At 36.5% G+C, this 24,570-nt stretch overlaps 1 pseudogene; it reads right to left on the reverse strand.

Annotated features, from left to right (window-relative positions):
* The window catches only part of LOC107689020 (iroquois-class homeodomain protein irx-1-like), a 69,069-nt pseudogene that overhangs the window by 1,047 nt on the left and 43,452 nt on the right, over window positions 1–24,570 (reverse strand).

Consider the following 24,570-nt stretch of genomic DNA (forward strand, 5'->3'; position numbering starts at 1 on the left):
CAGGAGTATATATATATATATATATATATATATATATATATATATGCCCACGGGGACCGGAGACGAGGGCCACTGTGGCCTCTGAGCAGGTATAGGGTGGACCTGCACTCTTTACAATATGTAAATCACATACACAGTTACAGTGGAGGAGACTGATGCTTCTATGGAGACTACGGTACGAGTTGCACCACATTTGCATGCAGTATTTCGAAGCAAAAACCAGCATTTAATACGCTAACATCCCACAGTCCAGTTTAAGCAGGGATCTGTGCTGAAATAGCGATGCACCGTAATTAAATTTAGTCATGTATGCATTCAGATGCGTGTGTAGTTATGCTCCCTTTGTGCATTTTAAAGAGTGTCTGGATTTCAGTGCTGTACCTTCCCAGAAAAGTCTGCCAGATCATGCTACACTTTGAAAAAAAAATCTGGTTCCTGTGAATAATCCCAAGAACCTTTTGTGCAATAGAAAGGCTCCGTGGATGCCAAAGGTTCTCCATGAAACCATCAATGCCAATAAAACGCTTTATTTTTAATTGTGTATCATGCAGATTAATTCATGCAAGCAAACAAACAAACAAATAAATAAATAGTATCCCTCTTACCTGTCTGCTAATCTAGCTTTCACTTTAAACTTGTATAACATCTATATTGTTTGCTCGTATGACAAATTGCTTGTAATGTTCCTAATTTGTAATTTTCATCATTCATCAGCAACATTCTATTGATTTTTTAAAAACTATTTTGTAATTTAATTGTGCTGCTATTTTAATGTAAACACTGCTTTCAAGACACATCAAACATATTTATTAGATAATATTTACAGTATATCATGATTTTTAGTCCCAGTCGACAACACAAACAGCACATGGTATTAAATTCAGCCTCATATAAACGGTATGCATTTCAAAGAAATGGAAACATTAATCTTTACAATGTTCAGAAACTTGCCGTGTCATGCACTCTTAAAAAAATAAAGTTTCTTTATTGGCATCAGTGGTTGATAAACCTTTAACATCCAATGAATCGTTCCATTCCAGAAAAGGTTCTTTACAGCGGAAAACATTTTTTTTTTAGATTATTAAAATGTTCTTCACTCTAAGAAATAATAGTTCTCTTAGGAACTGTGCACTGAAAGGTTCTTTGTAGAACCAAAAATGGATCTTCCATGGCATTGTTACGAAACCCCCTTCTATAACATTTACTTTTAAGAGTGTATATTTAGTAAATATGTACAAGAATGGTCCGAATATGACAATAATTGGAGCATTTAAAATGGGAGCAACTTTGCAAGTGAGAGTTAGATATTTGATCACTTTATTAGAGTCCTGATATGCATGTTTTGCAGTAGTTTGGGCTCTCTGGAGCTGCTGGTGGTCTAAACCTCACCGCATCACAACAGTGCCTGAGGTTGGGGAGGGTTGTAAGGTTTCATACTGGTTGTTAGGATCTGAATATGTGGTGGAGGCTCAAGGTCATTTTTCAGTCTGCGTGTCACAAAGTTATAAAGATCTTTCTCTCCGAACACAATGCAGAACTGACAAACGGCGGCGTCTCCTAAAACCACAAAAACGACATTCTGCGAGAAAGTTTTTGAAGCATAAGGTAAACTTGAGAGCTTTCTCAAGGAATTAAAAACAAACTAACAAACAAACCTGCATGCTGTTATTTTTTCTGATCAAGAAGAATCTTTCCACACAATAACAGTATAAATTGCACGTCTGTCAAGCTCCAAAAAGGCTCTTAAATATTATTTGGTTATACTTTATTTTGATAGTCCACTGTACACTGTATACAAAGGTACAAAAGCTGTCACTGGGGCGGTACCTTTTCAAAAGGTACACTTTTGTACCCTTTTAGTTTCTAATAATTACACTTTAAGTACTAATATGTACCTTTAAGGTATCAAAATGGACCCTTTTAGGTACAAATATGTACCTTTTGAAAGTATGAAAAGTTACCACCCCAGTGTCAGTTGTTGTACCTTTATTTCTGAGAGTGTAGACTTCTAGTAACTGTAAGTAACTTTGCAACTATGTCAACTGTCTCTCATTAGACTGTTAGGTTAGGGTTAGTAGAATAAGTTGACATGTACTTGCAAAGTTACTTATAGTCAACAGATTGTCTAAAGTGGACTATCAACATAAAGCGTTATTTTTCACATAAATATCACTTTGGGTTTGGTTACAAGAATAAATGCAAGAATAAAATACTTAATCTGCTAACTGACTAAATGTAAACAGTGATGTTGAACCAATGGCTTTCAATCGTGAATGAGACTTCAAAGCTTCAGGTGAGATTTTCCAGAATATATTTTCATGCAAAATGGATATAATATCCATTACGCCCACTGAGAATCCACCGAATGCATCCGGACGTACGAGTTTGTGATTTCTCCGAGTAGTTTGATATGCCTCTGATTAGTCGAGCTGAATGGAGGACAGATACTAACACATGTAGCATTGACTGTTTAACATGAGCTACGCTCTTTCAATACAAGGGATTAACTAGGTTTATCAGCATTTTGTAGATAGCCGATTGTTGGAAATCTCCTTTGTACAAAGCAGCTCTAGAGGCTCAGACGATCGCTGGCGTCATTCAGGTAGATTGAAGAACTTGAGATGCGATGGTCCTGACATAATGGGTGTCCTGATACGTTTGGCCTTGTGGCACCACATTGTGGCTTTAACAAGAGTGCTTTGAACTCTGTCAAGTCTCCACCTGGGGCAGGTATGTCAGGGCGACCTCGTGTATCATGCCGAGACCAAGAAACTCAGAGCGGGACGTTGACTAATTATATGGTAAAAACTCCGGTCATGAATCTGTGGTTAAAGCTTCAGGAAATATAATAAATTGACACTGGCCTCAAAAGCTAGGGGAACCTTTTTTGTGTTCCCTTTTCTTCAGCCCGGTCGGAGAGTGTTATTCAAGCCCCGGCTGTAAACCCATCCTTCATCTGCGGGGCTATTGTGCTCTATTGTGCTCCATTGTCCTGTTATTGCTGTTGTCCCGATTCCTTTCAAATTCAATTCTTTATTTGGTGTATATTATTACCCACAAGAAGCTCCTCTTCCTCAAGGCAAACAGCAGACCACGAGACAATATCAGCCGCACAAAAGACCTTCAAACTCCATTATGTTTTTTAATCTCTTGGAGGGTTTCATGACTCTCAATGCTCTGGAAAACAGGTGATGTCAACGGAAAGGAGTCCTGCGGTTAAAGGCTTCCGCTCAATATTCCTCTCACCGCGAGCGTGACTAACCTGACCTCTGTTGGAGCAGATCGAACTCGAGTCGCTCCAGCTGAAGGAAACGTGTTCGTCTGTGTTTCTGCGTAACCTTTGTGAATGAGCTACTCGGGTGTAAAATATACGGTGTTGTCGATTGTGGTTATTTATCTGAATGTTCACTGAGAAAGACGCAAAAATCAGGCCTGGAGTAAAAGCCCGCAAGATATCGATCCTCAGTAGAGTAAATGATTTTGAAGCTTATAAACCTTTAAAGACAAACCTGAGACTGTTAATTAATGGTATATGCTTTTGCTCACACACAATCGCGTAATCATAAACTACATTACCCATGATTCTGCAGATAAATCTCCAGCAATCAGAGAACTGCAAGAAGTAAATCCTTTTTGTATGCATAATTTGCACATTTTGCAATATGTGTAATTAACATCTTTAAATCAATAGTTTTATATTTATCTAGCGTTTTTAATTTCCAATGCATCATGGGTTTGTGGTTCTTCCTTGGTTAAGTTCACAGTCTTTTTGTCTGATTTTCAAATACCTTTTTGCTTCAAATCACCCCATATGCAAATGCAGTGTATGCACATATATTAAATTTCCATATATGAAATATATATAATACCATTAAAAAAATATACAGTATATATAAAAAACACTTTAGTTTGGGGACCAATTCTCACTATTAACTACAACTTTTGCCTCAAACTCTCAATTTGCTGCTTATTAATAGTTAGTTAGGTAGTTCTAGTTAATAATGAGAATTGGTCCCTAAACTAAAGTGTTACCAAAAGTTTTCTATGGGGATTGTATATGTGCTATAACTTATATCTTCATCTACCCAGAAAATGTATAAATTTGAAAATTCTATATTGCCTTATAGGTAACATATATCGCAATATCACCCTTGATATAGGACATTGTGATACTCCCATGTAGCCCGTTAGTTTGGTTTTCTATAGCAAAAATAAATGGAAAAATTCTTCCAGATCAAAGAAGCTGAAAAAGTGTGTGCGTACTGTTGCACTCTATATTCCACATCAAAATAACACTTAAACGGATAGTTCACCCAAAAATGAGAATTCTGCAATCATGTAATCACACTCACGTCATTGAGTTTATTTACAGTTCACTAGAATGAATCTGAGAGAGATGAGAGAGTGTTTGATTATTAACTCGTGCACAATACAAATGACATTCAAAAACAATGCTGTAGTATTTTTGTCACGCTGACAAAGTGGAAACATAAAATGCATGACGAAACAAGAAGCAGGAACTAACCAGATGAACTTAGGGTGGTTTCTTCACAATTCAACCTCTCCTCTATCTTTGGTGGCCATTGACAGGAAGTATTGACTGACTACAAGTAAAATAGATCAAGAGTTTATCTGAACCACACACACTTCCACCTGATCCACACCGGCTCTCAGAGGCCCTTAGCTAGTTTTATATTATCTTCGAGATGCTCTTTTACCATATTGCTCTGCTTAGGATGAAACCACACATGCAATGATTTATACCGCCTGTCAAATCGAGGTTTTGATGGTCATTTTGATTAACCGAGCAAAGTTTTATGTTTCTTGACAGTGGATCGTGAGATGTGTTTCACTTCTCGTGGTTATATAAAATAGTTTTTGCCATTACATCTTCAAAGTAGCAGTGGTGTAATGTAACAAAGTAATAATACTTCGTTACAGTACTTAAGTATTTTTTGGGAGTATCTGTACTTTACTTGAGTTTTTATATTTCAGCCAACTTTTACTTTTACTCCACTACATTTCCTAATTAAAATGTATACCTTTACTCCAATACATTTCGCCGAAGCATATTCGTTTTTTACTACAAAATAGTTAGAAGTCAGAAGCACATGGACTGCAGGAAAGCAGGTTTGACGAATCAGTGGTCTGGCTCTTTTAAGTTAGACTCCTAAAAAACACCTCAAACAAGTGCGCGCATAACCGCGGATGAGATGATTCATTTTCCACTCAAGTCGAGTCTGGGGTCTGCGATACAGCATTGTCTGCAATAATATGGTAAGTGTTGTTGTAATGATGTGTGATCTGACATTATTAGGCTATAGTAGGCTCACCAAATCACACACAGAGAGTGCACGCACGTTGATTTATTAGTCTATTAAAACTCAAAATTCCAGGCATTCTAAATTGTAGACGGCAAAAATGCTTCTGTATGCTTTTTATATTTATATAATTTAATATATTTAACTTAATCTATATCACACAAATAGTACAGTTTTTCAGCATGAACACATTTAATAATCATCTTATACAAGTTCAGTAAAGCACTGTTTTGCGTCTCTGAGCAATGAACGGTGTTTACTTATTGAATGAATCAGCTTTTTGAACGAATCGGTTAAATAAATGATTCTCACTCATTAACAGCCACCTACTGGCGGTTTAATTTCACATTTCTACTATTTTTTTCATGTTTTCAATTTTTTCAAATATCAGTATTCAACGTTTTATGTTAAAAACAAAACATTAGGCCTATTTATGCATCTGTACCTACAGTTTAAATGCATCCATGTCCCCTCTGAGATACATAAACTATAAATACATCTAAATGCTATTTCAGATGCAGATTCCAGAAATGTTTTCTTAAGTTGGAATGAAAGACACTATGTACCGGATGAAGTGTTTCTTATTCTTACCCAAAAATACAAAATGGAAAAAAGAGTTAAAACTGAACACAATCTTGCTACTCAAGCTGTGTATGAACATTTTTTATATATATTTATTTGCTTCTTTTCCATTTTGCACTTACTTGTACTTTTACTTTCAATAACTTTTACTTTCTATACTTTAAAAAAATACTTTTTGTACTTAAGTACAATAAATCTCACATACTTTAAGACTTTTATTCAAGTAATATTCTAAACAGTGACTTCAACTTCTGCCAAAGTCATTTTCTGGTAAGATATCTGTACTTTTACTTGAGTATGGCTTTCAGGTACTTTATACACCACTGCAATGTAGCCCAGTTTTCTTTGTGCTTGCAAATGTGGGGATATTAAATCCTGCGGCAGCGCCTCAGTGATATTTGAAATGAGACAGGTCTTCTTTAGAGAAGCATACACATACACATACACATACACATACACATACACATTTATGCACTAATTTACATTCAGCTCATCTACAGACCAATCATTTAGCCCTCACTCATTGCATTTTGGTGTGTGTGTTCATTTCCTGTTGATCAGATTAAATGTTTGATGTGGTCTTCCAACTTGACACAATGGTGCAGATGAAAACCGGACAAATTTACTTTTAGGTGACAGACAGCAATTGGAGGGAAATTAAGTTGTATCAGTACATCACGTTATACACGCTGGAAATATTGTAGCTGGAACAATTGCAACCTCCGACTGTTTAAATACATAAAAAAAGTAATTTCATTGCTTTTCCTTGATGTGATCACTGTGAGTCCTGTAGCGTGCGGCTGAGCTTTGAAAAGAGGAAATTATTGAGTTTATCCAATGCCAGTCAATCTCACCAGCCCTTCTTTATTAACAATTTCACATGGCTATTTCCCCTGCTTAAATACCTGTCTCCATATAATGTGCATATGTTATTGTAGGTGATATTATTCTCCCTTTGGACTCTGCTCTTCAATTTCTGCTCTTCCATTTCAGGCCTGAACCAGTGTAAAAGTAAAAAAATTATGTAATTATAATTAAGTAATTATAAAATTATGTTTAATTCTTGATGAACAGAACAGTCAAAATCTTTATACCGATCACACAGAGAGACTATCAGATGTGTCAGAGTTCACAGCAACTCTGAAGATATTGCACGCAGCTTTTTGAATTCCTCATTTAAGTATGTAATTGAAAATATATATATATATATATATATATGTATATGATTTTACATTCTTGCCTTTTTTTTATTCTGGTCAGATGTGCAATGATGGGAACATAAAAGCCATCTCACCAAATTTAAAAAGAAAAGCAGAGTTGAAATGACCTGAAATACCATGTATTTTGTCTGATTTTATTTCTGTCCTGCCCGTCTTTGTAGTTCCTTTTGCTAAACAAAGAGGCTTCCTCGCGTTGCTCTTAAAATAGTATAATTCAAGGGCTGTTTTACATAGCACAATAGCCTAATACATGATTCAGAGAGTTTCTGTGAATCAGATGCATTAGGATAATGGAGGCGGATAATAAAACTTTCAGAGGCATTAACATTTGATGCATAAAATGCAGAAGAAAAGGACTAAAATCTGTCTTTGGAGCAAAAAGTATCCTCTATGCTTCTTGAGGAACATGCATGGATAATGAAAATATTCTATCCAGCATGAATGCATTATTGATATGTTTATCAAATTTTGTCTAGAGACCTGATACATTTGAGGGGAAACTTGCTGTCTCTGCATGGGTTGAGTACATTTGAATTAATGGTTATTCAGGCTGAATAAAGAAAGAAATCAGTGCTCACATGAACACCATAGCTGGAGTGATGATGGAGTCTATCTTCTGAAAATAAGATTATATGAAACTCACATTGTGAGTGGCACATTTAAATTACTTGCATAAAAACTGACACACAACGCTACATATTACTTAATCTATGGAGTTGATAAACAACTGTACATATGAAGTCATTTGTAAACATAGAAAACTCATATGACAGGACTGTGCACCTACATGCATTATGGGATTGGAGACACTCCCGTCTGTGCTCTCGGCTTGTCAAAAACTAGAGGCCTGAGTGATCCTAAGTGACTAGTTGCGACCAAGGAAAGCCTGTTTGGGAATTAAGAAAGTATAAACAAATATATAATAATAATAACAAGGAGACAGGCAAACAGTTATAAATGGGGACTGCAAATAGTGCCTTAATGCACAAATTATAGCAGTGACAGCCGTCTGCTTTATTACAGCCGTTCAAGTCGTCAATCCACTCTTGATATTGTAACTGGAGCAAGCATTGAAAACATCCTGCGAGAGGAGGGACACAAACATTATTACCTTATTTAAAGAAAGAAATCTTGAATATTGATCCAGTGTAGCTTCATTACCTGGAAACTGCCATGCCAGATTGATGTCTCTTTAAAGTAGGTCTCTGGTCAGAGCTACCCTGGGAATCGTGCTATTGACTTTGGGTGTTTGTGCAGCCAAGTCTCCAGAGACTTTTGCTTGCTTTTAATGGGATCCATCAATTCAGTTTCCCTTTTAATAATCATTGTTTTACGGTTCCTGCAAGACTGGAGCGGTTTGAAGCTGCTTCAGTTGAGTCACAGTTGTTTAAGTCCCTGCATTAAGATCTTTTTCTCTGCTCTTTGAGGATATGTTGTTTTTTCGTCTAAGCTTTGACAAGCCCCCGCTTTGAAAGTTCGACCTCAGAAACCAAAGCATGAATCACAGTGAATATAAGAAGCCACTAAAAGGAAACACTCAGTTCCATATGAAGTCCAAGTCAAACCAGGACTGAGGTTACACCATTAACCTGGAGGCAGAAGAGGCTCTTCCCCTCGCATTAGCATGTTAGTAATTGAAAGTCTACAATGTATGTCTCTTCTGAAAGTGCATTGATTTTCATAAGGCTGATGCAGGGCTCCTGTTGTAGATTTTAATGGGATCTTTGATTCCCCATGTCTATAAGCACAGGGCAGCGGTGGAAGAAGTGCTTTAAATGAAAGAACAACCTTGTAGACCTTCGGTTCACCTTGCAGGCGAGAAGGAAGCCAAGGGAAGAAGAGAAAGACCCTTAAGTGATGTCTCACAGAAGATGAAAAAGGATGCAAATGTTAAGTACACTGATCAATGCTCTTCAACGCTCAACTCTTCTGCTCGATACATTGGAAGCATCATTTGTATCAGCAGTTGTTTCTTTTAATTAAGATCTGACCCAAATCTTTGCCATTGATTTTTGCCATTACCTTATCGACGGGGCTAAAGCTGAGTCCAGACTTTTTCATTGCTGAAGGGTCCGGGCTTGAGATATGAGAGCACAAATGAATTATGTCACATTGAAGCAGGCGCACACATTCTGGATAGGAAATCAAACAGGTTTTGTTGCTACAAATGTGAAGGACATGGTCCCCAAATCAGATAATATCCCTCAGACCAAAGTCAGAGTATGAACACGTCAACTTCAATCAGCATTTCAGATTTATGACATCGACTCTAATGCATGTTTACAGAGCTGTTGGGTCTTTATTATTGTGATTGTATCTCTTGCTGAGCTGAAAGTGTGAAATGCTACCCAATGCATGGCCTTCATAACACAAATCTATGTCTTGTTCCCAGATGGGCCTCTGATCAATACAGCGGTCTGTAGGGAGTCTTCTACATGAGCACCACAATGATCCCAACGCAACTGCTGCTCATTCATCAGTTGGAAAACACTTAATGAAGTGAGAAATCTGTGTGTGGATGGTTCCCAAAAACAAAGGCCAAAGCTGACCCGGAAGAAGCTCGAGTTGGGCTGTTTCTTACTGAACTCTGGGTTTGGTTTTGGTGTTGGGGACGGCTGATTTACTTAATTCCATTAAAGCATCCCAACAGTTCTCTCTCTCTCTCTCTCTCTCTCAGTTGATTCGAAGTGGAACGGCCTTGTGAAACGACAATACCTTCGCCTCATGTTCTCTTCCCAGATGCCTCCCATCCGACAGCAGCCGCTTTTGCTATCCTATTAACCCCCCCCCCAATGAATGTTTTGGTCAATGTTTGTTTACCGAGATATTGAGGCTTTATTACTGTGATTGTATCTCTTGCTGAGCTGAAAGTTTGAACAGCTACCGAATGTTTGGCCTTCATAACAAAAATCAATGTCTTGTTCCCAGATGGGCCTCTCATCGATACAGCGGCCTGTAGGGACTCTTCTACATGAGCACCACAATGATCCCAACGCAACTGCCGCTCATTCATCAGTGCTAAACATTGGAAAACACTTCATGGACTGAGAAATCTATGCATGGATGTTCCCAAAGATGAAGGCCTAAGCTGACCCGGAAGAAGCTCGATTTGGGCCATTTCTTACCGAACTCTCGGTTTGGTTTCGGTGTTGGGGGTGGCTGATTCACTTAATTCCATTAAAGCATATCAAGGGTTTCCAGTTGGTTTGAGATGGAACGGCCTCGTGAAATTACAATACTTCGCCTCAGGTCCTCTTCTCAGACGCCTCCCATCTGACAGCGACCGCTTTCGCCATCCTGTTGAATACCCCCCCCACCAGTCAGACGTACTCGTCTCTCTCTATGGTGCCGTCCAGCTCCCACCCACCTAAACCCAAAGCCCTCAAGTGCTGAATTTGTTTGCTCCCTCCCTCCCTCCTTCCCTCTCTTCAACCTTCCCTCCCCTGGAGCCTCAGCGAACCCCATGAAGAAGAGTCAAAAATGGGTGAATCAGTGGAGGCTTTGAATCTCCACGGGCATTTTACCCAATGCCTGCTCAACTCCGATTGCACAGTGCCACAAACAAAATCCAATAGAGGGCTAATCTGATCATCTCATCCCCACTTTTCATGCTGTGTTTCCCTCAGAATGCCTTGTACTAGTTCCAGCCTGGGAGTGTGTGATAAGACACTGGAAATGTAGTCATCATCTTCTGCGCAAAGGGGCTCTGAGAAGGGATTATGTTATTGCTGTAACCTTACATTGGATGTGGACAGGGGCAGCAACCGGCAAAGACTGCAATCCCCAACACTGTAGGCCACACATCACCCCCCAGCCCTTATGCGGCTCCCTCTCTAAAGGTTGGCTTTACCAGATTAGCGCAGACTAACCATCATCATGTTGAGCGAGATAGCGGAAAGAAGACAGGTTTACCGTTGCGGAGTATGTTTCGTCGGGGAGGGGAGGGCTGATAATAGAGACCATTACCTCATTTTTGTGCATACTGACCATATGAAATAGTGTCTGAGGAATATGTCAGCTTGACAGAGAGATATGCTTTCAAACATTCACCTGTGTTAGCGGGATGCTGCATGTGAATAATCTTTCGATGTTGAAGAAAGCCTGGTGCATTCCTAAAGAGATTTAGTAGCTTACATAAACACAAATGTACAAAAAAATCTGTCTTAAAGCCATCCATCTGCTTGTGAGTGTGTTGTTTTTCAATCTGTTGTATCCCCGTGTAATATATGCAGAGACTACAATATGTAAGTGATTCATAGGCTAATTGGGGTGGGCGGACTTTCTGTTTGCCCAACCAATAGTAGTTTAGTAGTTGGATTTATTTATTTATTGCAATTCTATTTGACACAGATCAATCCCTGAAGTAGAAAGGGGGGATTTTATTACTGACAAAGGTCGTATTCCCATATGTTTCCAACTGTGAATCATTCTTAACTCACTTAATGATCCTACTTTGTTATGCTTTTAAAGTAGACGTCTGTCAATTTAACTAAAAAGGTGAACTACATCAGAAGGAATCTACAAAAGGCCAGTGGTGGGGAATTCAGAGGTTATAATAATGCATACATTTGCAGGATGTAAAAGTTAGTTTAGCAGTGCACTTGTTAAGAGAGCGTCTGCTGCAAAGGTGAACTGAGAATATGATGAAAGCAGACAGCTCTCTCTTCCAATACAAACACATTAAAGAACTCTTTATTATTTTTAACAAATACACTTTGACAGATCCACTATTCTCAGAGAGCTAACAGTGCCCGTGGATTTCACAGAAACTGGCACTCTGCGGGAATGCTGGAGGTGCCTTCCTCAATTTCATTCCTCAGTAAATAAATAAACACACACATTTTAAGGTGATGGCCATTATTAGTCTAATTACCTGTGTAGTGTCGCTCAAGATGTACTCACCCTATTGTCAGCAGTGAGGATGAAAGAGACGAGAGCACTGTGAAGAAGGCAACAGACTCTTCATCGGTGTTGGGGAAGATTTGCACTGAAGTTTTCAAGATGCTCATAATTTTAAGTAGTTAAAATATAGAGTCAAGCTAATCTTTTGAAAAAGTAGTTAACTGCAATATAAGCTACTCACAAAAATTAGCTAACTACATTAAAACTATTGAATATACATACATATATCCACAACAGGACAGGGTTATTATTGTTAACTAAGATAAAAAATAAAAATACAAAAAAACACTATTTTATGTCAGCTTTTATGTCAACATTTCTCATTTTCATTTAGTTTCAGTTGAAGTACTAAAATAACTAAAATTAAATAAACTAAAACTAATAAAGATAAATTAATAAATACTAGACTAAATAAATAAATAATTACTTGAAATACAAAATAAATGTCAACTGAATTAAAATGTAAACAAACTTTAAATATATTTTATTTCACCTAGTTGCAAAGGCTTTTTTTTTTTAATTTTCATTTAAAATAACTAAAACTAAATAAATTAAAACAAAGCAAAACAATATATAAATACTATATAGACATGTTTTAATAAATAAATAACAAAAACACAGCTTAAGCCACAGGGGTTAGGCTTAGAATGGGAAAAAATGGAAAAATATAAAAAAATAAAAAACTAATCTAATTCAAAATATTAACAAGGGTTAGGGTTAGGGTTAGTATTAACAAAAACTAAAATAGTATATCAATGATACTAAAATATCACTGCCACAGGATTTAACTAAATATTATCTCTCAAAATGATTGTCATACGTCATATTATAGTTTGGATAGTTAAATGCTGCTCTTCTTCTGTGTTAAATTTCCACATTAGGGAAGATCTCTCGACACAGACCACCTAAGTACAGAAGCTTTCAAAGCAGCATGAATAAACTCATAATAAACAGAGCTATTGTGAGGTAAATATGCTGACAGGAATAGCTAGATGAGTGTTATCTGACTGCTTGATCACTTTCTGCGGGCGTGACAGCCGAATAAAAGGGTTTTGAATTAATGACGCCAGAGGAGTGTGTCTCGTACGCTCATGTATGGAGGCTGGGAAGGCCCTTTCATCAATAGCGGGGAAGATCGCTAATTAAACATATTGTCATGGTGATGCTGATGATGATCTGTGGGAAGCAGATAAGCAGTAGCACATCAATGCTCATGTCCACTCGCGCAGCGCCGCACAATAACAGCCGTTTTATGGCCCTACAAAAGACATCATGGCTGGAGGAATAATATTTCATGCCTCTGTGCAGCCGGACTGTCAGATATGTTTATTTCACAACACAAGAGCATCTGTAATGTGTGGGAAATGTCAGAATGCATGTGCTGATATAGCCTGGTAATAGGGTATTTAAAGACGCATTCAGGGTAAAAGTGACCCGGCGGGCGTTTAAAGCGACATGCTCAAGATCGCTGACAGCTATTGTGAAATATCGAGAAGAGGTGCGATTCTGACAGTTGTCTTTGGCTTTGACAGTCGCTCTTGTAGAGGGACGTTAGTTCACTTTTCAGCTCTGATACGGCCTTGTTCAGAGTCACGTTAAATTAGACTAAAACACTGAGAGGCGCATGACAGAGACGTCCCAGACTACCTCGACTCCTCCTCTCCTTCGCTGCTCATCTTTCATCAATATTGCATTAGGGAACCTGAGACGCAGCTATTCCTTTGCTCCCAGTTGGGTTTCACAGGTTTGCGTTCGACCGAACCTGGAGAGAAAGCAAAAGAGTCTCATCTGAAGCGATGTCCGCTCATTCATTCTGGACGAGGAAAATCAATTGTTCCATTCTCTCTGGATGGCTGCCCGTTGTGAATGGAGCCCCGTCTGAAATGAAATAAACATTTTCTTTCCCTAGATTGCCAGCTATGATAGATTTGTGGTGGTACAGATAGATTGCAGTTCACTTTACGAAATGGAAATGCTGGATGTGTGTCTGCTAATCACCTTATTTCACCAGCTTTCACACAAGACTTGAGTTATTTGTCCAAACACTCAAGCTATCGGTGCGACTAGCTTCAGTCCACTTACACCTTTAAGCTCCATTGTGTTTTCCAGATGGCTTTTATATCTGGGTTTGCGTCAGAACTTTTATATTGGGCATCAAGTGGCGACTCAAACAGCGCTGGAATCAGTGTTTGGTCTTCAAATTTCTCTTGAATTTCCATGGTTTGCTGCTCTTGGGAGGGAATAAGCACATTGGGTTTAGTGCAAACTGTTTCGGACTGCGATTGAAACTGTATTTAATGTAGTTTGGGTCATATTTTATTTATTTCACACTTTCAATGCTTTTAATCTACTACATAGTTGCAAATTTAGCTGCTGATGGTGCAAACATTTTACACTTCACCTTTAAGAAGCCAAAATAACAAAAAATAAAGAAATTATAGGATGCAAATGAACTACTCTACTACAATAAACTACAGTTTGTGTGATTGTTTATTATATTTATTTTATTTTATTTATTAATCTTTTCATTTTTTTTTTTTTTTTTTTTTTAAACAAATTAACCCTTTTATTTAGCAAGAATGCATTAAAATGATCAAAAAGCATAATATTACTGTGACGAGTGGGGGCGGGGCCGAGAGCCGTGGGAACGGAGCGAGGCCGCTGGAGTAATTGATAATGAGCGACACCTGCACCACTCACCGGTCTCGAGTCCCACGGAGGAGCTCCGGAAGGATAAAAGGAGGAGCTACGACAGTGAAAGACAAGAGAGGACCAGGCCTGGATTTTATTTTGTGTTTTGTGTGCGGCAGTCGTCCGCGAGGGGCTATCGCAGAGTAATCAGAAATGTTTCTTGAGCAGCAAATCAGCATATTAGAATGATTTCTGAAGATCATGTGACACCGAAGACTGGAGTAATGATGCTGAAAATACAGCTACGCATCACAGAAATACATTACAATTTAAGATGTATTCAAAACACAAAACAGCTATTTTAAATTTTAAAAATATTTCATAATATTTACTGTATTTTTGATCAAATGAACGCAGCCTTGCTGAGCAGAAGATACTTTTGTTTTTAATGGTACTGTATATTTAGTTCAATCATTTTAAAAATCAATGATACATGCAGTACTTACAATCTATATTATTGCCAACATTGCAACTTTTACTCCAGCAATTATTTTTCTCTCTCTCTTTTGTACTACTCAACATATAAAGCTTTTGGTGTTTTGTTTTACCTCTCACATAACTGGATTTGATTATGATTAAATGCTGAGGTGAGTCTGTACTCAGCCAGATTTCAGAGCTCAGCAATCATTCAGAGTCACTAAAGATAAAGAGCGTCACAGTTCTGGACCTTTTTGTTCTTTGTTTGCATTGAGTTTGGTCATGCTGCCTGTTTGTCCCTCATTTGTCTCCTTAGTAGTGAATTAGCTCCTCACCTCTACGGTTTTCCCCTAGATTACATTTGTTGTGTATTTAGTCTCCCTCCTCAGCTCATTCAGCGCAGGATATTATTTGTGTTTTGGACTTGTTACATGCTACTTGTGTTTCCCTGTATCTGAACTGACCTTCATTTTCTTGGATTATTATTAAGTGTTATCTTGTATTATCTTCATCTTCGTGAGCTTCTCTCCTACAAGAGTGTGACAGATGGATAGACAGATCGACAGACAGACAGACAGACAGACAGACAGACAGACGGACGGAGGGACAGACGGACGGACGGACAGATAGACGATACACGTCTTTTTTATAGAAAAATAAGACTTTAGAAAAATACTTTTTAGAAAAAAATACTGAAGAAGAGAAACTTGTTTTTTTTCAGAAAAATTCAATTTATTTATTTGACAGCGACATAAGTTAAATGACTTCACAGTGGTTATTATAATTAAGTAAAACTAAAACTGAAACCAAAATTTAAATAATAAAAACAAACATGTTTGTTACTTGAAATAAAATAAATGTTAACAGAAAGTAAACTATAAACAACTTTTTATTGTTATTTCTCATTTTAATTCAGTTTTACCTGATGTACTAAAATAAAATAAAAACTAAAACAATATCAAAATCACTAAAATGTCGATTAAATTACAATGAAAATGGAAAATTGAAAAAAATAAAAACATTTGTATTTTATTAAAACTGATTTAATAAAAAACAAACCTATAATAGTATCTATTACACTGCAGCTCAACAGAACACAATAGTGTCATTATTCAGCTCAATTCAGTTCAATGCTGATTTAATTGAGTTCAATAAGTGTTGACGCTGCAACGTTCATCATTTTTGAAACATTATAAATTTAGCTACAGCAAATGCACTAATGTGTAACATTGCAGGAAAGACATGACCCTCACAAAATAAACACAAAGCTGGTTTCAGACTAACAGTCGTGTACTGTATGTGAAGACTTCATCCAGTCGTGGGATCGGTGACTGTTTCCCACTAAGGTGTGAAATGTTTCTGTGATCAGTTAGCGCTGTAAATGCTTCACATCAGACTTTCTCCTCCGGATTTCTCTAAAACAGAGGCTAATTTCCTCTGAAGGCTTCTGAAGACATCAGAGCTGAGGCGGTGGATTTAGCCTGCAGATCTTCCCCAGGCGATAGAGTGATAGTCAAACATGCTCACAGCAATCCTAATCTTGCTCTGGGACATCGACTTGACATGAAAGGCTATTTTTACACATTACCCTGGTTAGAGCTCTTTCTTCTTGCTAAGCCTTCTATTGGCGTTCACAGAGATGCTCTGACAGCCAGCATTCAGATTCAGCATTGCTTCTCGCAGGGAAGTGTTTGAGATTCACCGCAGCGGCTGATGAGATCTTTGTAACTGAGCACAGGTTAAAGACGCTAGCAAAATGTCTTGTAAAACTAAAGCAGCAGTCAGAAGGCTTTAGAGGAGATGTGTCTGAGTTACTGTCACGTTTTAATTGTTTTGTTTTCATTGTGCGTCACTTTCACTGTGAAGGTGTTCGTTTCAATCAGATTTTTCAGCAGATTCGTCTCGACTGAAGGAAATAAGAGCTCAGATTAGTTTGTAACTTTGAGTTGAACATAAAACCTCATTCAAGATTTGCTGTTTATTTTGTTGTGTGGATTTATAAATCACATGCTATTTTAGATACTACCTTATTAATATATTAAACCAGTTTTTATTTTTGTATTTTCTGTTTTCATTTTAATTTTAGTTAAAGTTGTATTAATTTTGGTGTGTTTTGCCATTTATATATATATATATATATATATATTTATTTTTTTTATATATATATGTGTAGTTTATATATACATTTGTATTTCACTTTGTTATTTTAGTACACTGCAAAAAAAATATTTTCTTACATAATTTTGTCTTGTTTTCCAATAAAAAATATCAAATCATTCTTAAATCAAAGTACATTTATAAGACACAAAATCACATATGACGCCTTTTTTCTGAAAAAAAAACAAAAGTTTATACTTTTTTGTTGTTGTTCTCTTGTCATATTTTTGTTTCTTGTTTTAAGCATAAGCTCACTTAATTTTGATACTTTTTTTTCAGAAAACAATACATAATATGTCATGCCATTGCCCAATTCAAGTAATTGGATCTTGATTTAGGAATTTTTTGATATTTGCAAGGGAAAACAAGACCAAAATACTAAAAAAAAAAGAAGAAAAAAAAGCAGTGGATGATTGCAGTAAGATAATGCAAGCTTGATATGAACGGGCCTGAACGCTGTAGCGTGTCTCCACATTGTGAAATCAGTAATATGAGGAGCTGCTGGCTCTTAGTTTTCATAAAATTCTCTTTGAGAGACATATTTCAACAGTCTAAGTTCTCAGTTCCCAGATTTCCGTTACATAAGTAATGGTCAAACTATCCTTGTGTGATTTCATCCCACTTGAGATCCTCCAACCTGAAGTGTTATGACATGAAAAGCACATGCATCTCTTATATATATATATATATATATATATACTGTATATATATATATAAACCCGCTTTAGTCTCAACTTAGATGAATGCCATTGCATCTGGAAGCATGCAGCAGCTAACAGACACGGCTAACTAATTATACTGACTGAGGCTACAAACTTGAATTTTATTTTAGAGAGATTATTTACATTTTGTGTTTATCATGAGTCATCAAATAATGAAGAAGAGTGTTATAACCATTCACATACTTTAACATAATCAAAACAGTTTAGCCAGTTTCAACAAAAGCCAAAACCTGGATATTTTAGGCAATATAGAAATCCTGGCCAGGATATGTCTGGGAAAAAGGGCACATATGGTCACCATATTCAACTTAAAGGTGCAGTAAGTGATTTCTGAGAAACACTGTTGATATTTGACATCACCAAAACAAAAACGCCCTACCTAGAAGGATCACACCCTACCTTAATAGCTCCGCCCCCAAATCCATGAACATGCTATGTAAGACATCATGAGTGGACACGCCCCTTACTGCTGATAGGCTAGAAGTGTGTTTTGGTGCTCGGTCCGATCCGTTTTCAAGAGCGTTTCTCAGAAAATGCTTACTGTACCGATAATTAATTATTGTTATTATGGTTTTAAGAAATGCAAGATTCATTTGGATTTTTTTAAGCCAGTTTAACAATTTAAGTTGAAATGACTTGTTCAGCCAATTTGATTCAACTTGAAAATTTAATGCAGCAACTGATTTTTCATAGTGTGAGATTTTGAAAAGCCAAATTGAACTGTCTGAATTTGAATGATTCCTTTAGTGAATTGGGTGCTTAAAGGAGTAATTAAATTAAATAAATGAGGATATCTTGGTGCAGAACACGGAAAAAATAATACACATTGTTCATTTATTTTTACTACACCGACATTGAAACAATACAAAGCTGGTTGGAAATTGTCGAACTTACCCTTTACACAATACAGAGAGACAAACAAATGAATGAATGCATGATTTCCCTCCATAATTCCTTTGCGGTGACAATATAGATTCAATAATAACACTGTTTAATGAATGTTCAAGAATGGTTAACCGAACCAGTTCTGTAACACTGGTAAAACATTATGTAAATATGGTTTTCTGTTACAAGAGTTTGTCTTAGAGCATTTGATATGTTATGATGTTCCTGTCCGAAAAAAACAATATCCTTGGGTCTGTTACATAAAGGGGAAATACGTGAATTAATTTCCTTCAGGAAATCTCTTTAATTTGAATTGGGAAGATTTGATCCTCCAAATTTCCCAGAAAGGGGTGTGAATGCATGCAAGTATTAAAAGGGCGAGATGAAGCGAAATACAATCCTGAATGAAGGCCGACTTTAGCATCTCGTTGCACATCACATGTTCCTGCTGGTTTAACCGTGGATTTTGTGAGCTTTAATAGGTCTGTGCGATGAATGCGTGCTGCATCTACAATTACTGGTGTTAACAGCAGGCTGCGACTTTTTCGCTGTGTTGTGTTACACATTAGCATGACTGGATCTGAACCGTCGGACCTCCTGAGCTCCACAGACCACATTAGACCAAACTCCACGCACACGGCTCTAATCCAGCCCAGCTCTGCTGAATCCACACACACATTACGTCACTGAAGCACAGCTCTGTCAACAGCAGATGAGTGTAACCCTCCATATACGTGCACGATGAAATTTTAGAGGCTCTGACAAGAAACGGTCAGCTGTATAAACAATGCCTGAGCCAGAAAGGACTTCACTTTGTCCACCCTCGTGAAAGTGGCCCAGAATCACAGGACACTGTTCTTCTCTCTTAATTATGAGCTACTTAAGAGGTCAGGACATATTTCATATTTAAACATCTCAGAGATCCCACATTATATGGAGTCTAAGTCGGCCTATATTATTCCCCTCAGACGATGCTTTGACCTGGAGAAGGGTGCTTTACTGCTTCAAAAACAGAAAATGCAGAAAGAAAGATGGAAAGAGTAAGATTAAAGGGTTACCTCACCCAACAATGACTATTCTGTCATCATTTACTCATCCTCCTGTCATTATAAATCCATATCACTTGCATTTCTATAACACAAGAGGAGATATTTTGAATAATGTCCAAGCCACAGTCAAAGCACACAATGATCAAGGTCTATCAATCTCCACGTGGCTCTTTGTTTAAATGCAATATTTACATTCTAGACACAATCTCAACCCCACAACTCCCGAATCAGCCCACAGTGTGTTTGTCTGGTAAGTGCAGGACTCGTGTAAGAGTGTGAATGTGATTGAGGAAGCGTTATCTGTTTGTAGCACACAAACGCTCCTCCTCTACGCTGGCCCTTCCTCTGGGCTGTTTTCTAGAGTTCCTTTCTTCTACGGGAAATGGAAATTCATCTAGTCTACACGAGAAGAAACTCTGATGAATTCAGCATGTGTCTGTGTGCTTATAGCAGGACGGAGCACATATGCAATGATTTATCAATGCATTACAGATCTACATTTACATTTATGCTTTATAGCAGATGCCTTTATCCAAAGAGACTCAACAAAAGAGAAACACAAGCAATTCAAAGAGCCAACAGTATTTGTAATATACCATACCAGGTTTATTAGACAACTGCATTAGGAAGCAAGCTAGAGAAGAGGAGAAACAGAAACACTTTCATTAATACATCATTAACAAACATTGTTTAATAGATCATCAGTCATGTATAGATATGTATTGCATAATGATTAACAAATCATTAGTTAATGTAAATTAAAATGCTTACAAACATTATTAAACGTTCAGTTCATTTATGATCATGCACTTCTTAAAACATCTACAAATGATTTTAACAGCACTATAATTTTCATGAATACATCAGCAACAAACACTATATAACACTTAACAGATCATCTCTCTCTCTCTCTCTCTCTCTCTCTCTCTCTCTCTCTATATATATATATATATATATATGTCTGTAAACGTTACACATATGCAGTTTTTGTGGTGTGTATGCAGACTTCTGTAACACTTTAGATTAACACATATTCACTATTAACGAGTTGTTTATTAGTACTTGAAAAGCACATATTAATGCCTTATTCTGCGTGACATTTAACCCTACACCATACCCAAACTTAACTACTACAGCAACTATCTTACTTACTATCAATACGCAGCACATTAGAAGTTTATTAAGGGAAAACTCTTAGGTAATAGTAAATATGTGTTCACTAAAGTCTACTACACATCTTTACAAATCATTTACTAATTATTTCTGCATTTACTAATTAATTATATGTTTTTGCAGCACCCAATCTAAAGCTGAAACTGTTCATCATTTGTAAATGTTAATAAACGTTTACTTTTAACAATCTTGTACCGTTATGTGAATTGGACTTTTAGCTACTGTAACAAAGTTACTGTAACAAATCACACATAATAATAAAGAACATAGTGAATACATAAGTGGAAAATTAAGTCTGGACTATGTCACATCTTCGCAATTTCCCGTAGACGTGGAGAATAAAAACAACCGTCAGACGTGTGATATCAGCATAGCACGATCAGCACATGAGATGAGCATTCATGGCCTCTCATTAGCATCTGAAGCTGTGGTGTGTGATATTGGGGTCGTTTCTGAGCGCCGTTAGCGCTGATGCCCACTCCTGATCCCACACACACTGCGGGGAATCCCAGCCTTTGATGTGTTTGGGGAATTTGCAGGGCTGGATTAAGACTGGCCTGCGTCGCCCATCACTCTTTTCCAGCAGGCCTGCTTTCCAACTTAGCAAACTCCACTTTGTTTGCTCTGTAAATAGATGTCTCTATGAGGCGAGCTCTTTGTTGGAGGCTCCAGCGCTGATCTGGATAGTCCTGCCGCGCAGAGGAGGCATTCACCAGCTGGGTGGGTATAATCGGGACACGGGAACACCCCGGGCCATTTCACAGTCAGCGCTGTGTGTCTTCACTAACTCCTCTGGTCCGTCGCCATGAGTCCAGCCTCACGCTTGCCTTCAGGAGGGAATCTCATATCATTATGCCTCATTCAGTTTAACTATATTTTGAAATATACTTCGGTATGTGAAAGTCGAAACTAAATATATTTTTAATTTCAATAATATATTTAATTGAGGTTCACTTCATGCAACATACATTTAGCATATATTTAAAATATATTTAAGTCCAGTTGTCTATGTATTTATTTGCTGTATGGGTATATTTATTTGATCAAAAATACAGTTAAAAATACAGTAACAGTTTAAAATAAATGTTTTAAAATAAAAGTAAGTTATTCCTGTGATGCAAAGCTTTTGTAAAGCAAAAATCTTTTGTAAAATTATAAATCTTCACTGTCAGTTTTGATCGATTTAATGTATCTTTGCCGAATAAAAGTACTAATTTATAAAAAAAAAATAATAATTATAATAATTAAATAATTAATAATTAATTAAAATATATATGGCTGGCCCCAAACTTAAAACAAAAAAAAGTAGTGTATATTACTTAACTATACATTAATGACTATTATTATTATTGTTTTTTTTTTTTTTTAGATAATACAGCCAATAAAATAATTATCGCTTATCAGTGAAGATTTCTACACTTGAGGTTTATCAATAGCCACAATATATACGGTAGTTATAGTTAGTAGAAAATATAGTTCAGGGCATGATTTATTAATTTATTTTTATTTTTCACCCCCCGCCCCCAATCTTTTATAGCCTACATTTAAGCTAAATTAAAATGTGGATTTAATAACCAACTAGAGAAAAATATAAATCTAGATTTATAATGATTTATGATTTTTTTTTTTTATCTATACTGTAATATTGTCTTATATATATTATTATTTATTAATGTGTTATATGTTCACAAATATAAGGTTTATAATAAGGTTTTTCTTCAAATGTGACAAAGTATGTGAATGCATTTTCTTGGATTGAAATATATGGAGGACACGATTTATTTTAAATGCTTTAAAATATGTATAAAAAAATATTGGTAGAATACAATTGGCATAACTATGTTCATTTAATAATTTTAAATAATAAAGTATTTTTTGCCAGTATTGAAATACATTTGAAATATATTTTTATTTTATTTTATTGAAGGAATAATTCACAAAAAGAGAATAATATTCTGTCATCTTAGCTGCACTTTTATGTCCCTGTCGTTGGTTTTTCTTAAAACATAAATATTTCAACTTTTGTTATCTGAAATAACTTTTTACCTTGACATCATTAGATATTTTTGCAACCAAGGCTCATTGGAAATATCTGACTACATTTATGCAATACTGCAAAAACATAAGCATACATTTCACTGCAGTTTACAGCTGAAACGAACACTAGAGACAGTAAAACACCTACAACGCGTATTCCTCTTTTTTTACACAATTTATGATTATTTTGGAAAATTATTAATGAATAAAAACTTGTTTTGTGTGCTTGCTTGCACAATACTATGTTACGACCCTTAAACAGTGGTTTTCTTGTCATGATTAGAAAGTTATTCAAAGGTTGCAAAAACGTTCCTTACAACATTCTACTAGCTTTATTTTGACCCAAAATGTAACATTATTTGAATGTTTAAAGCTAATATTCTAAGAATGTTAAAATGTCCAGTTCTCTGCTTATTCTAAACAGCAGCACATCTGATCACAATGAAGAGTGTTTTTCCACACGGAAGGGTCCTGTTAGGATTAGAGATGCATGAAGACCCAATCAAAACAGCAGTGGATCGGGTCAGGTCTAAGACCACGTAAATCATTAGGGGTCAATGTAGTCATCACTATGTGGTCTTTCAAACACTAACTGGTCTCGTGGATCATTACCCTGCTAATTATACACCTGCCATCGAGGTCTTTTCCACCTCGCTCAATACAATCAGCGGCGCTCAACAATCAATCATTCTGGAGTGTCTCCATTACGGCCGGCTGAGCAGCTTCATGACACTCATCTCTGTTTTATCCAGCTAATCTGAAGTTGTGTGGGTTATAAAGGCCACTCAGTAAATTAAAGCAGACAGTTGCAGATCCACACACAAGGCCAGCTGATGCTGGGAATTATTAATAACCCATAGTTCCTAGAAAACTCTGATTGGACAAGAGACTGGTTCAATAACATTTTTTAACAGGTTCAATTTGTTAACATTGGTTTATGCATTAGATGTCATGAACTAACAAAGAAGGTAACACTTTAGTTTAGGGACCATTTATCACAATTAACGTTGCTTATTAGCATGCCTGGTATTAACATATTGGCTGATTTATAGTACTTATAAAGCATTTATTCTGCATGAGCATATTCTAGATTCCTAATCTGACCCTTAACAACTACTTTACTAATTAATAACAAGCAGCAAATTAGGAGTTTATTGAGGCAAAAGTCATAGTTAATGCGTTGTTTAGAAGCGAGAATTGCACCTTAAAATAAAGTGTGACCACACAGATTTTTTTTTTCAACAAATCATTTATTAATCCTTGTTCATATTAATTTATAAACAACTGTTCATTATAATTTCATGTTTGTTCACAATACAACTTTTATATGTAAAATAAATACACATGCATAATTGCAGAGGCTTGTAGGAATACATATATATTAACCTATAAAATATGTGTTTATTGTTAATTC

Source organism: Sinocyclocheilus anshuiensis, unplaced genomic scaffold, assembly GCF_001515605.1.
Source record: "Sinocyclocheilus anshuiensis isolate Anshui unplaced genomic scaffold, SAMN03320099.WGS_v1.1 scaffold181, whole genome shotgun sequence".
Classification (NCBI taxonomy): domain Eukaryota; kingdom Metazoa; phylum Chordata; class Actinopteri; order Cypriniformes; family Cyprinidae; genus Sinocyclocheilus; species Sinocyclocheilus anshuiensis.